Here is a 12799-nt window from a genome sequence, read left to right on the forward strand (position 1 = left end):
CTCACTAAAGTGATTTCATCTGAATGTAAGGCTCAGATGCACATGCCTAAGTGCAAAGGTCTTGGCCACCAAAAAGAACAGAGATTCCAGGTGGAACAAGGTGTGTTTAATTGCACAGGACCCCAGCATATCCTGCCTCCTTAATGCCTGCCCATAGCCAAGCCCAAGCTCCTACTGTATGTTTGAGAGGGTAGTGATGGAGCAAAAGGGGAAAGTGCTGAGACTCTGTTAGAATCCTTGGTAAGCCTACTCTAACTTCTAAGTAAGAACCCCATTGCTGAGCAGCACACTCATGTCCACCAGATGTCAATGCTCAGCGTAAATGGCAGTGCAGTTGAGAACACTCCTCCACTTACAATGGAGTTAGGTCCACTGTAAGTTAGGTCATGATAAGCCTGACACAGATTAAAGCTACAGTGACTCTGGAAGTGCACTGAACAGGCCTAGCTTACAGAACCTCAGAAACAGCAACACGGTGTACTGCAGGGTTTCCGTTGGTGATGGAGGAGACACTGCCTAGAAGCTGCAGCTCATGCCAGCATCCCCCATCCAGATTGCTTGCCTGGGAAAATTCAAAGTACTGAATGCCTATCACTAATACTATCATAAAGTCAACCCATCCATAAGACAAACCATAAACCATGTCTTACCATTCAAGCCACATCATGGAGGGAGTTCTCTGTTGATCTAAACAATTCCATTTGGGGACAGAGGACATACTGACCAAGAAACATCTCCACATTCTCGTGACTTAAGCACTACTCAATACAGCAGTATGATGATTTACTAAGAAGTCACAACTTTACGAAAGCCAGCAATCACCAAGTTCCCATCAATCTATCAGTCTATTACAGAGTGCCAACCTCAGGGCTGTGAGCCTCATGTTCACTATCTATAAGGTTCTACCACCAGCTTACTCTTCCTAGAACATAAACTTATCCACAGGCCGCTGTGTGACTATCTATTTTCCCAATCAAAATCTCCTCTCCTCATCTTTCTTTTTCTCTACCGCCCTCCACTCTTTCCCTTCATGGCATCTGTCCCAATTCAAAAATAAACTGATCAGCTTTCATCTCCGCAATATCTCTCTTACACCTCATAAAAGCAAAACCCACAGTGTCTCTCCACTCCAGTAAGACAGCACCTAGCTCAGTGCCCAGGTCATAACTGACACCCAAATGATGGAATCAATAAATGCATTTAAGTAAGTAAAATTTGCCCTGCCTTACTTCTAAAAGTATAGGTATAATTTTTAAAGTGATTTGTGAAATTTCCAACATAGGCTTAAGTTATGTTCATTAAAAAGTCATTTGACTTCAGAAACCAATAACAAATACAGGTTTAGATGTAAACTCAATCATATAGCTGGGTGCTGGTACCTCAATCTGTGATCCCAACTATGTCAGTGGCTGACCTTAGGAGGGTCACAGTTTGTAGTCAGGCAAAAAAGTTCAGGAGATCCCTTCTCAAGGTAGATGTCAACACAGAGATGAGAAAGTGTTATACTAACCACTCTGGAAGCCCAACATAGGTGTATCACACAATTTTGAGCCTAGGCAGAAAGCAAGATCCCATTTCAAAAATAACCAGCAGAGGCTGGGAATGTGGCTTAGTGGTTGAGTGCTTGTCTAGCATGCATGAAGCCCTGGGCTTGATACCTTCAGTACCACACAAACAGAAAAAAGCCAGAAGTGGTACTGTGGCTCAAATGGCAGAACACTAGCTTTGAGCAAAAAGAGCTCAGGGACAGTGCCCAGGCCCTGAGTTCAAGCCCCAGGACTGGCAAAAATAAATAAGTCAATAACCAGCAGAAAACAGGCTTAAAGGCAGGACTTATAGGTAAGGGCACCTGACTAGCAAGAGAATGGTGCAGAGTTCAAATCCCAGTATCTAAAAAAAGAAACAAACAAACTCAACTATTTATTCCTGGGTATGATGAAGCAAGACCTATATAATCCCAGCTACTTGGGAGGTAGACATTGGAAGATACTACTGGAGGCCAGACTTAACAAGGTTAACATAAGTTTCTATCTTAAAAAGCAAATTGGCAGAGTGACTCTAATAGGAGTAGATGAGCAAGGAGTTCAACTCGCAGTACTGCAAAAAGAATTCTTTATGAACAAATAAGAAATCAGTCCCTTTCAATTCCAGAAACACCAATCAGAAGCGTACAATTCATTCACAATATACTTTATCTCCTTCTTGGAAATTCACAGCACACAGCTACAAATAAAAACTGTCATCCAGCAAGGAACTTTAATATGTACTTGGCCAGGAACCCTTTTTTACATAACTTTATAGGTTTTATCTTAGTTCTAACTTTTCATGGAATAATCCACTTTGGCTAAACGTTCTCAGAGTAGCAATCAAGGATTTCAATGGAAAAGAGAACAAAACCAAACACAAGTGAGTGGGATAGATGTAAGGGTTACAAAAACTACAGAAGGCTCCTGTAATCCAAATTATGATAGAGATGCTATTAGCAAAAAAAACAGTGACATCAACAGGGAAACAATTGCTAGGTAATAGGTACTTGCCTTTATACAGATCTGGGAATCAGTGAGGTGTTTCCCTAGAAAGAAGTTGAAAGACATAGGGTCAAGTTCCTGGATCTGATAATAACTATGAGCCTGGGCATGTGGCAAAAGCAACCAAGGAGTTACAGGAAGGCCTCATTCAACAGTAACATTCCAGCCTTCTAAAATGTGGAGCCCTGACACCAAAATACCAACCTAATCAAGTTCTCTTTAAAGAAGGTATGAAACACATAGATTATAGGACAAAAATAAATAATTCAAGATGAATTTACACATATGCATGAAAGGTTTTGCAAGGGATTATGCAATGATGAATTATCTCTTTATGGAACTAAGGCCATTCAAGAGACATCCCTGAACTCATAAAGCTGGCATCAAAGAGCTCATTTCACTTTCCTCCCTTAATGCCACCAAAAATGCCACCAAATACCAAATCAAATAAGCCCTGAGACTGACTCAGTAAGGCAGGTCACATACTTTTATGAATATCAACCCTGTAAGATTTCAAGCAAGTGAGGACTTTTCCAATAGGGCCCATCAGATCAAGATTAAGTAAAAAATGCAGTCAGCCCATTACAACTAGAAGTAGCTTGAATGAAGAATGCAAAACTCACTAGCCATGCAAGCTAGTCCAATGTTTATGGCAATGGTGCTAATCCCAAAGACCAAATAACAAACAGTGGCAATCCTTTTGAGTTACTTGCAAGGGAAAAGCTGATCAGCTAGGAGCCAAGTGTGTGTGCAATGGAACATTGTAAACAGCACTGCAGGGTCTAATAACATAGAATGTGAAAGCAAGCAGCATGGAGGGAGGGCAAAGAAGCTGTACACTGGAAACCTAGAGGGCCAGTGGGAATCTTGCAATCAAGACTCTTTGGGAACATGAAGTGGGAGTGGATTTTTATTATTTTTGGTTGCTTTCATGAACCCAGTGATCTGGCGATGGGTACTGATGGCACACACCTGTCATCCTATATTCTCAGGAGGCTAATATCAGAGGATCACATTCAAAGCAAGCCTGGACAGGAGAATCCTTGAGACTCTTATCCCCAATTAGCCACCAAAAGCCTGGAAGAGGAGCTGTGACTCAAGTGGCAATGTGAAAATTAAATCACTAAAACATTAAACTGGGCATGGTGGCCCAGGTCTGAAATTTTAGCAGTCAGGAGGCTGAGGTAAAAAGAACAAAAGCTCAAGGCCAGCCAGGACTACCTACCAGAACCTGGGTCGATTGCCCTAGTGTTAAGAATCAAACCCAGGGTCACAATCACACCAGCTTCATGAGTAACCCCATGTATTAACATGTATTAATTATACAGGTCAATGGAGATCTATGTATTTGTAATCATGTGTACAACATGCACACATCAAAGTCAAACAACCCCCAAAAAATTCTTTTTTTAAACAAGTTTAAAACCTTTTTTTAAAAAATCACATTTTCAGAGAAACAGCAAAATGAAGCCATCTGTACATCTTAGAGCATGCTGGGTTCACATTCATTGGACTAGAAGTCCCTAGAAAGCAGAGACTTGGTTTCTTATGTTTTTCTGGGCTATCACAGGAGGACATACCCACTCAGTTTTTGTTTGGTAAGTTAGTTGGGTGAGATTTTGTTTGTTTGTTTTGTTCGTGGGGCCTGGGTGCTATCCCTCAGCTCTTCACCTCAAGGCTAGTGCTCTACCACTTGAACCACAAGGCCACTTCTGAGTTTTCTGAATGGTTTATTGGAGATAAGAGTCTCACAGACTTTCGTGCCCAAGCTAGCTTTGAACTGCAGTCCTCAGATCTGTCTCCTCCTGAGTAACTAGGATTACAGGCATAAGCTACAGGTGGGATTTTTTTTTTTTTAAAGACGCTTGGTGCTGTAGTTTATCTGATAAGAAAAAAAAAACAAGAATATCAACTTTCTCTCTTCTGTAGATTTCAACGTTGAACACTGCCTACATGGAAGACTGTAAATTTTCAACTAGCTCTCGTCCTTGCACTAGTTTCCTTTAACCTCAGCTCTGCAATAGGGCAGCAAACTGCTTTTATCACACAGTAGCCTAGAAGCTGCCATTAATAATTGTTCCTGACAAGGAACAATTCCCATTCCCAGTGACACAAAAAGTCAAGGAAGAAGGCAGGGTTATAAGGATCACAGGACAGGGGCCTGTTCTTCATTTCTGGCCTACAGGGTAACTGAACCCTGTTTCCACAAGTGTTCCTCATTTGGAGGAGAAGGACAAGACTAGAGAATCAAGCACAAGATCTAGAAGAGGAGAAAATGAGAAGCATTCAACCCTTTGCCAAACTAAAGACAAGCAAGGATACACAAAGAAACCTAGACTACAGACAAGGGAAACAAGCCAGGTGGGTGCTCCCTCAAACTCCTTAAACCTAACTTAGTGACAAGGAAAGTGTTCACACCCATAATCTAGAGAGAGAGAGAAAGAGAGAGAGAGAAAGAGAGAGAGAGATAGGAGAATCATGATTCAAGAATATCACAACAAAAAGTTAGCAAGACCCAATCTCAACAAACAAGCTGGGTGTGGCAATGAATGTTTATAATCCAGCAATGCTAGGAGGCAGAGATAGGAGGACTCAGTCTCGAGAAAACACTAGAGACCTTATCTGAAAAACACTGCAAAAAAGATTGAGGGATGTGGCTCTAGTGGTGGAATGTTCTCACAGCTGGCCGGCTACAGCTTTCGAAAGGTGCCTCATGCACAATAAACATGGACACATGAAGAACTAAAGTTCCCAACGCCAGGCTGAAAGGAGACACTAGCTATTCAATGCCTTTTTCTTCCCACTTGTTGCTTCTCATCTGGAGCTGGAAGGTGACCTTCTGTGAAAATCCAGCAGACTGCAGCACATCTGCCTACACTCCAGAGCTGAACCCCAAATACCATAGTAGAGGAGAATTTAACTGCATGAGGACCACAGTCCCCGCCACCTGTGCATCAACCTCTAGAACCCCAAACTGTGTCCTAACTTAATTAAACAGGCAAAGGGAAAACGCCGAGAAATAAGAAAGAAAGGCACCCATATTGACTTATCCACTCACCCATTGAGCACTGGGAAAAATTCATAAACAATTCACAACACCAACTGTAAACTGACAATGGGAAATTCCATTCTGCCCCACACTTGGGATCAAGCTCACGCCTGTAATCCTAGCTGCTCAGGAGGCTGACACTGAGAATCTCAGTTCAAAGCCTGCTTCGGTAAGAAAGTTCATAAGCCTTTGATCTCCAATTAACCACCAGAAAACTGGAAGTAGAGCTATGGCTCAAAGTAGTGGAGTGCTACCCTTGAATAAAAAAGCTCTGGAAAAGTACTCAGGTCTTGAGTTCAAGTCCCATGACCAAAAAAAGAAAAGATGTAGGTCTCCTCTATTCCCTTTTACTTATGTGGCCTAAACTAGTTCATCTCCCTATAGGGAAGGGCTATGCACAGAGTATGTTCCCACAGAACTGAGAAATGCGACGATCTGAAAGGACACTGCAAGAAAGAAAGAAAAAAAAAAAAAAGGCCTGACACTTCCCTGCGGAAGAGCTTCTTCTGCCAGGACAAAAAGCAAAGCAAGTGTGTGCTGGGAAAGGACTCAGCCTGCCCCGGGCCTGAAGCTGCAGTTTCCCATTCTGATGCCCCACATCTTTCTTAGATCACTCCCTCCCTCCTTCGCTCTCTTCTTCAGACACACTAGCACTGGATTGGGGCTGAGAAGCAAGGTGCAGTGCTCTGTTACAGGCTGCAGATAAACTGGGTGAAGGTAAATTTCAGGAAATACAAAATGCCTGAGTACAATATATAAGGCGAACTTCCATTCTCCCATGTTTACATGTTTGGGGGGGGGGGGGGTAAAGAATTTATTTTTTAAAGTTGGCACCTTATCTTTTTAATAATGAAGTTTCATTCACCTTCAAATTTACTCAGGCTGAGTATGGTGGCACATGTCTGTAATCCCAGGACTCAGAAGAAAAAAAGCAAAGAAGATGGCAAGTTGGAGCTCAATCTAAGCTTTACAATGAGAACTTGTCTCAAAAACAAACTGAAAAAGATTATTCATACACACTGTAACCTATAGCTTTGGCACAACACAGTCTTTAAGAGAGAGTGATGATATCACTAATATAGTCTTCTAAACCTCTTGCACAGTGCATTTTGGAAGGATCAATTACAATACATATAAAAGCGATGTAATCTTCCAAGAGCCAACTAGATAACCAAATTATTGTTCTAGTGTTAGAAGATGTAAACAGACTAAGTGTAGAGGTTCAAACTTGTAATCGCAGTTACCTATAAGGCAGAAGACTGGGAGGAAGATGGTTTGAGCCATCTTTGGGCAAAAACTTTTCAAGAACTCATCTCAACAAAAAAGCTAAGTAGGTGGCATGAGCCTGTTATTCTAACTACATGAAAAACTTGAGTGGGTCAGGCTTGGGTAGAAACCCAAGATCTTATTCAAAATATCCAGCAAAAAGGATTAGGGGCATGGCTCAAGTGGTAGAACACCTACCTAGGGGGCATTTGGCCCTCAAATCCTAGTCCTATCAAAACAAAAAGTCACAGCAAAAACAAACAACAAAGATTTACAATTTACATTGTGTATACCTAAAGAGAAACAGTATGGGCTTTGGAATCAAAAGTTCATTTCTCCCCTCCACTACACTCAGGAGTTACCAAAACAGCTACAGCATGAGGGGAACCTTACTTAACTCCTAGGGGCCTGTTTCAACCATGAAATGAAGACAATACCTCATCAAATTCTTGGAGTCTTAAGAGAATGCTGGGCACAAGACTCTTCGCAGCTAATAAACACTTACTGAATGGTAACTGTAATTATTAGTTTGCCCATCTAATTAAGATCCAAATGTCCAGTTATTGAAAAGAGTGGCACAGAGGTGGAAGGGAAGCTCCCGCCCTAAAGAAGGACAACGATAAAAGTGCATGATAAAAGTGCATGGACTTCAAGCAGGTAACTCTCAGGATCTCTATGGAGCCAAAGGCCACACCCCACCTCACTCCTTCCCCAGTGAGGTCAGATCATCCCTCTGTTTTGCATAACTGTGCAGGCACCAGGAAAGTCAGTCTCCCACTCCACACTCCACAAAGTAATGATTCATCCCAGAAGGGGGCCTGGCAGAGGCAAGGCCTCTTGCCAGACTTAACACATAATCAGGTCCCCAATGGTACCACCAGAGGCTAGCAGCCTGCTCTTTAAGGACTCCCCCATCCCAGTCTCCAGGAGCTAGAAACACCTCACATTTTGTTCCTGTACAGACTTAGGAGAAACTCAACTGGGTTATGTTTTTTCACAATATAAAGGAAAAGTCCACAGTGATCAGACAATCACAAAAGTCCCTCTGTCAGCTGTCGGTGGCACAGTGTTTTGCCAGCAGTTTATGTCAGTTCTAACGACAAACAGCCTAACGCTGGACACAGGCCCACTTCATCTTCACATCACCATGGCCGCTGAGGACAAGTCCTACTGCTTGTCAGTCAGGCCCGAGAGTCTGACCACATCCCCCACGAAAAAGACAATCACTCAGCAGTAGTTATGCAGCTCTTTTCCATTACCATTTAGTGGGCAGGAAACAGTTTTCCCCCAGCATAAGCTCCCAATTTGCCTTGTAAGGTTAAAAGGCTTTCAAACTTGGTTTCTCTGAAAGCCAATAGCCAAAAGTGGTGATTTCATGGTGGCTCCTGGCTTGTCAAAGAGCAGTCCTGGGTCCCTGGCAGCCAGACTTCTACCACAGCCTGTCTCCTAACTTATCACCACCGTAATTCTAACCTTCAACCATACTTTGGGATCCTTCCACCAACTGTCCCCATAGGCACCATCATGAATGCCTGGAAACACTTTAGCTTGGAAAACCCCATTCAATCCAGGCACCATTCACTCACTCCCTGCCCCCTCTCCAAGTCAGTCAATCCTTTCGGATCCCTGATTCCAATCTACGAATGGGTCACTTAACAAATGCCTGCCAGATCACATTTAATTCTACCTCCCTCTAGAATACAAATCCCATTCACCACAATGTAGTGTTCGCTTTCTTCTTCCAAACTGTTCACAGTCAAAGTGCAGCAGAACGCTTGGAAGCCAGAGCTCCCAGCTCAAAAAAGGGGGGGGGGGGGGGTCCTTCTCGGGACCTGATTGCAAAGGAGTTTTTCAACTCAAGTGTTCCATCGTCTGGTCCATTTATTTAGCAATGTTTCATTCTCACGTGATTCCTGGGCCCAAACATTCTTGGAAACTGCGTATATCACACAGAATTACAACAGTGAACATTTTTTTTTTTGTCTCCTACCTATCCAAATCAATATCCATGAGTCACACACACAGGGACTCGGGGCACAAACACACAAACTGTTGAAAACTCTTTTGTTAAAAAAAAAAAAGAAAAGAAAAAGAAAGAAATTTTCATCGTATTTAACAAACTTAACAACACAAGCACCTAGAACTCGAGGGAGACACAACTTGTTGCAACAGCAAATCCCCGGCCGCCGCAACTCGAACAAAGCACAACAAATAAGCTCCAGAAAAACCCACAGGGCCCTGGGACGAGACGTTGTGTGTTTGTAATTAACTCTCCAACGAACTCTCATCAACCACCCTCTCCGACTCTCTTCCCGGCCCCAGCACCCTCCAGGGCTCCCGTTCCCAATCTGCTTTCCATTCCAGCCCCGCCCCCTTCCCCTTCCCTCTCCTGGGGCTGGGAATCAATCCCATCTCGGGCAGGAAACAAGACCCAGGGCAGCCCCTGCGCCGTGGAAGAACAAAGGAGCTGAGCGCAGCTGCACGCGCGGGGAACCCCACCGGGTCCTAGGCCCTCTCCCCCTCTGCCGCCGCCGGAGCACGCCGCACCTGAACCCCACGACCCAGGACGCCCCATTGTTCTCCCTCCGCTCTGCTTCCCAGAGGAAGCGTCCCGGTGTCCTTCCACAGAACCAGGAACCGGGAAACAGCTGGAGGCCAGGAGGATGGAGGAGGGGCGGGATGGGGGCAAGAGGAAAATCGGGTTCCACTGAGCCCGTAGGTACGAGGGGAACCGGGCAAAGTAAGAGCAACTTAAGTTTCCAAATCCTTCCGTTCCCTCCCGCGCGCCCCGAGCCACTGCAGCGTGGCGCTCGCCCTTCACGACCTCCGGCGCGCGCGGGCTGCCGTCCCCCCCGAGGGGAACCGCAGGACCCGCCACCCCGCCAGTGCTCGCGGGCCGCGGCAGGGCCAGGGCCCCGCGGCACAAAGGCGCGGCGCGGACCGAGCGGGAAGGGGACCGAGGGGAGCGCGCGCTACCTCGCCCGGCGCTGGCTCCCCGGGCGCCACTCCACCTCCACGTCGTCCAGACAGCGGCTTCGGGGACGCGGGTCCGGCCGGGGGTGGCGGGGGGCTTCACGCGGCGGCGGCGGCGGCGCCTGCGGCGCGTGGCCCAGGCGATCTCGCGTCGCTGCGCTCGTCTGCGCGCCCCGGGCTCCCGCAGCACCTCCGCGCCCCGCCGAGGCTCCGAGCACGCCGGGCGCCGCGAGCTGGGGCTGCGGCGGGCGGCGCCGGCCACGCCCCTCTCCCGGGGGCGGAGGGCCGGCCGAGGGGCGGGGGCGGCGACCTCGCAGCCCGGGATTCGCCCCTCGGCGCACGCGGCACCCGGAGCCGCCGCCCCCCGAGCGAGCCGAGCCCAGCCTCACCTCCGCCGGCCGCACAGCGCCCCCCGGTGAGCGCCCCGACGGCACCCGCCCAGGGACCGAGAGGAGGACCGGGGTCGGCGTGGGGGGAAGAGGAGGCCGACCCGGGTCTCGGTACTGGGGAGGTCCCCGCCTCTCCGGCGTGGGCCAGCTGGAAGCCAGCCCCGGGGTGGAGAAGGGGTAGCGCACACCCGCGAAGAGTGGAGAAGATCCCCAATATTGCCCCTTCCCCTCAATTAAAAAAACAGTGCGGATGCCCCACAAGGGCAGAAAAACACGAATTTGGAAGAGAAGAAAGCAGGCTGAGTGACTCCGAGTGCGTCCATTCACCAGACCTTTAAGTGTCTATTCGCCTAGTTCATCTGACTGCGCTTGGCCACACCGCTGGGTTGTAGAGAAATGGTAGCTGGAGGAAGACCATCTGCCCCTACGTATCGGGCTGTGCTGTGTTAGACCGCGCATTCGCGGGCGTGGCCCACGATCAGTGCCGGGGTCTACGATCACACAGCCCCCAGTGCCGGGCCCAGAGAATCAGGCCTTACCCCAGCTGCCCTCTTGCCACAGTCTAGAAGGTGTGAGAACCAGCCCCTTGACCCAGGCCTGGTTTCCTCATCCTAAAGGAGGGAAGGTTGCTCATCCAAACTTACTCACTGGGCGAGGTGAGGATTACTTGGCTGAGGTGTTAAAAAGCGCCGTAGACACCGTAATTATTACTCACGAGCCTAACTACTTTATCCTATAATGAAATAAATGGCCATAAATGGGGCCGGGTTTAAATGCACTGACCTATATCTGGAAGCTGTCACTAAAATGAGGTGAACCAAAAGAATTCAGACCATATATGGAAACTCTGTTCCCACGGACCTCAGAACTGCAGGCCCTGGGGTTTGTCAAATGCCACCAGCAGAGTTTGGAAAAGGGGGTGGGGAGACCATGCTTGGTGATGCACCTGCCTCCGAAAGGCCCCACACCTCACCGGGGCCTCCACCAACCTCCCTGCAGACCTGCAGTCCAGCCTGAGAAGGGGCTATGCCGACCCATTTTTGGGTACCAGGGACCACTTTTATTTAAGCTTCACGATAAGGGCCTGCAAGGTAAGTTACTGCATTCTGTTCCACAGACCTAGAAAAACAACAGAGAGGTCTTGTAACTAATAAGTGGGTATGGCATTTTGAAAACATGTCCACCGAGCCAGTGCTGAGCCTGTCACTGAGGAGAGATGTGTCATTGCTCTCCTCCTGAGTACAGGCTAAGAGAATGCCATTGAGATGAGGTTCCCAAACTCTTGGGAGCATCTAGGTCATGAAAGATGCATCTTGGGGCAGTCTCCCTTGGAGCCCTGTTGTGGCTGTTCAGGCAGATGGTGGCAGTTAAGAAGCCTGTACCGATGCCAGACATATCAAAGCCAGTATCAATGCTACAAGCTATGGTGCTCAGGCCTTGACAACCTAGTAGAAGGAAGACCTGGAGCTCCCAGCTTTCAGGACAGACAGCTGACAGCCAGGTGATCTGCCAGCATGCTTTAGACCCACATATTCCCTTTGCCCCTGTGATAATTTCATTTCCACAGGGTCTGCTTATAGCAAGCAGCTTGGCAGGAACCATGTCTCTGAACTCTGCTGGCCAGTCCAGCTTTTCAAAAATAGCCAAAATGCAGATGTTGGGTTCCCAAATACAAAATGTAAACAAGTATTTGGAAGAGTGGAAGAATTCTATAACCTTTTGATCTTGGAAGGTGGCCAGGTTTTCAGTAAAGAATAGGTTTGGGACGAGCATGTGTTCCACAGGACTGTTAAAGAGTAGTATCCTAAGAAGGTTTGGGGTTCTGACCTGAATGAAGGAATGAGGAGGCTGAGAATGTGGCTCAGTGGTAGAGTGCTTGCCTTGAATTCATGAAGCCCTGGGTTTGATTTCTCAGTACCTCATAAACAGAAAAAGCTGGAAGTGGTGCTATGGCTCAAGTGGTAGAATGCTAGCCTTGAGCAAAAGAAGCTCAGGGACAGTGCCTAGGCCCTGAGTTCAAGCCCCAGGACAGAAGAAGAAAGAAGAAGAGGAGGAGGAGGAAGAAGAAAAAGAGAAGGGAGGAGGAGGGAGGAAGAAGGGAAGAGGAAGAAAAAGAGATGAGGAACCAAGCTAGAATAGTTCTGCTTCTGGCAAATTGAGGCTTTCTCTATGTTGTTCAGTTATTTAAAAAAAAAAAAAACTGGCAAACTTATTCCAATATACCCTGGATATTAACTAAGAAAAAAAAGTTTCTAGAGCAGAGCTATGATTCTCTATCATTAACCTAGTGTTCATAAATTTCAAATCTCAAGTACTGAATACATACCATGAGGTTTTAAAATACCTCTACCTTCTTGGCTGCTCTTTTCAAAAGTCACTCAACAGCTTTGACTTTACAAATAGAAGATTAAAGCTGTTCTAATGATCTTGAAAAGTAGATAAGTCCATCAACTACAAAGCCATTTTTTTTACCTTCTCAGTCTTCTTGGAGGAAATTGAATTTATGAAAAAGCAGAAAGGCTATTATTAAGGGTTTACAGTGAAAAACATAAATTATCAAATTACAAGAGCAAAAGAATATAAGAAGTTCGCTT

At 46.4% G+C, this 12799-nt stretch overlaps 1 protein-coding gene across 4 annotated transcripts in view; it reads right to left on the minus strand.

The window, feature by feature from the left end:
- Myo1b (myosin IB) overlaps window positions 1–9924 on the minus strand; it is a 173453-nt gene extending 163529 nt beyond the window's left edge. For 2 of the 4 annotated variants that reach the window (XM_042688270.1, XM_042688269.1), the window contains exon 1: window positions 9820–9923. The gene's annotated coding sequence lies outside the window, so the exon portion shown is untranslated. Of the gene's footprint in view, window positions 1–9816 lie in introns of all 4 variants that reach the window. The other 2 variants (XM_042688266.1, XM_042688267.1) reach the window with 2 other exon arrangements.
- Between the last annotated feature and the right edge of the window lie 2875 nt (window positions 9925–12799).

The sequence above is a fragment of the Dipodomys spectabilis genome, unplaced genomic scaffold (assembly GCF_019054845.1).
Source record: "Dipodomys spectabilis isolate Male_0828 unplaced genomic scaffold, ASM1905484v1 ptg000115l, whole genome shotgun sequence".
Lineage (NCBI taxonomy): Eukaryota > Metazoa > Chordata > Mammalia > Rodentia > Heteromyidae > Dipodomys > Dipodomys spectabilis.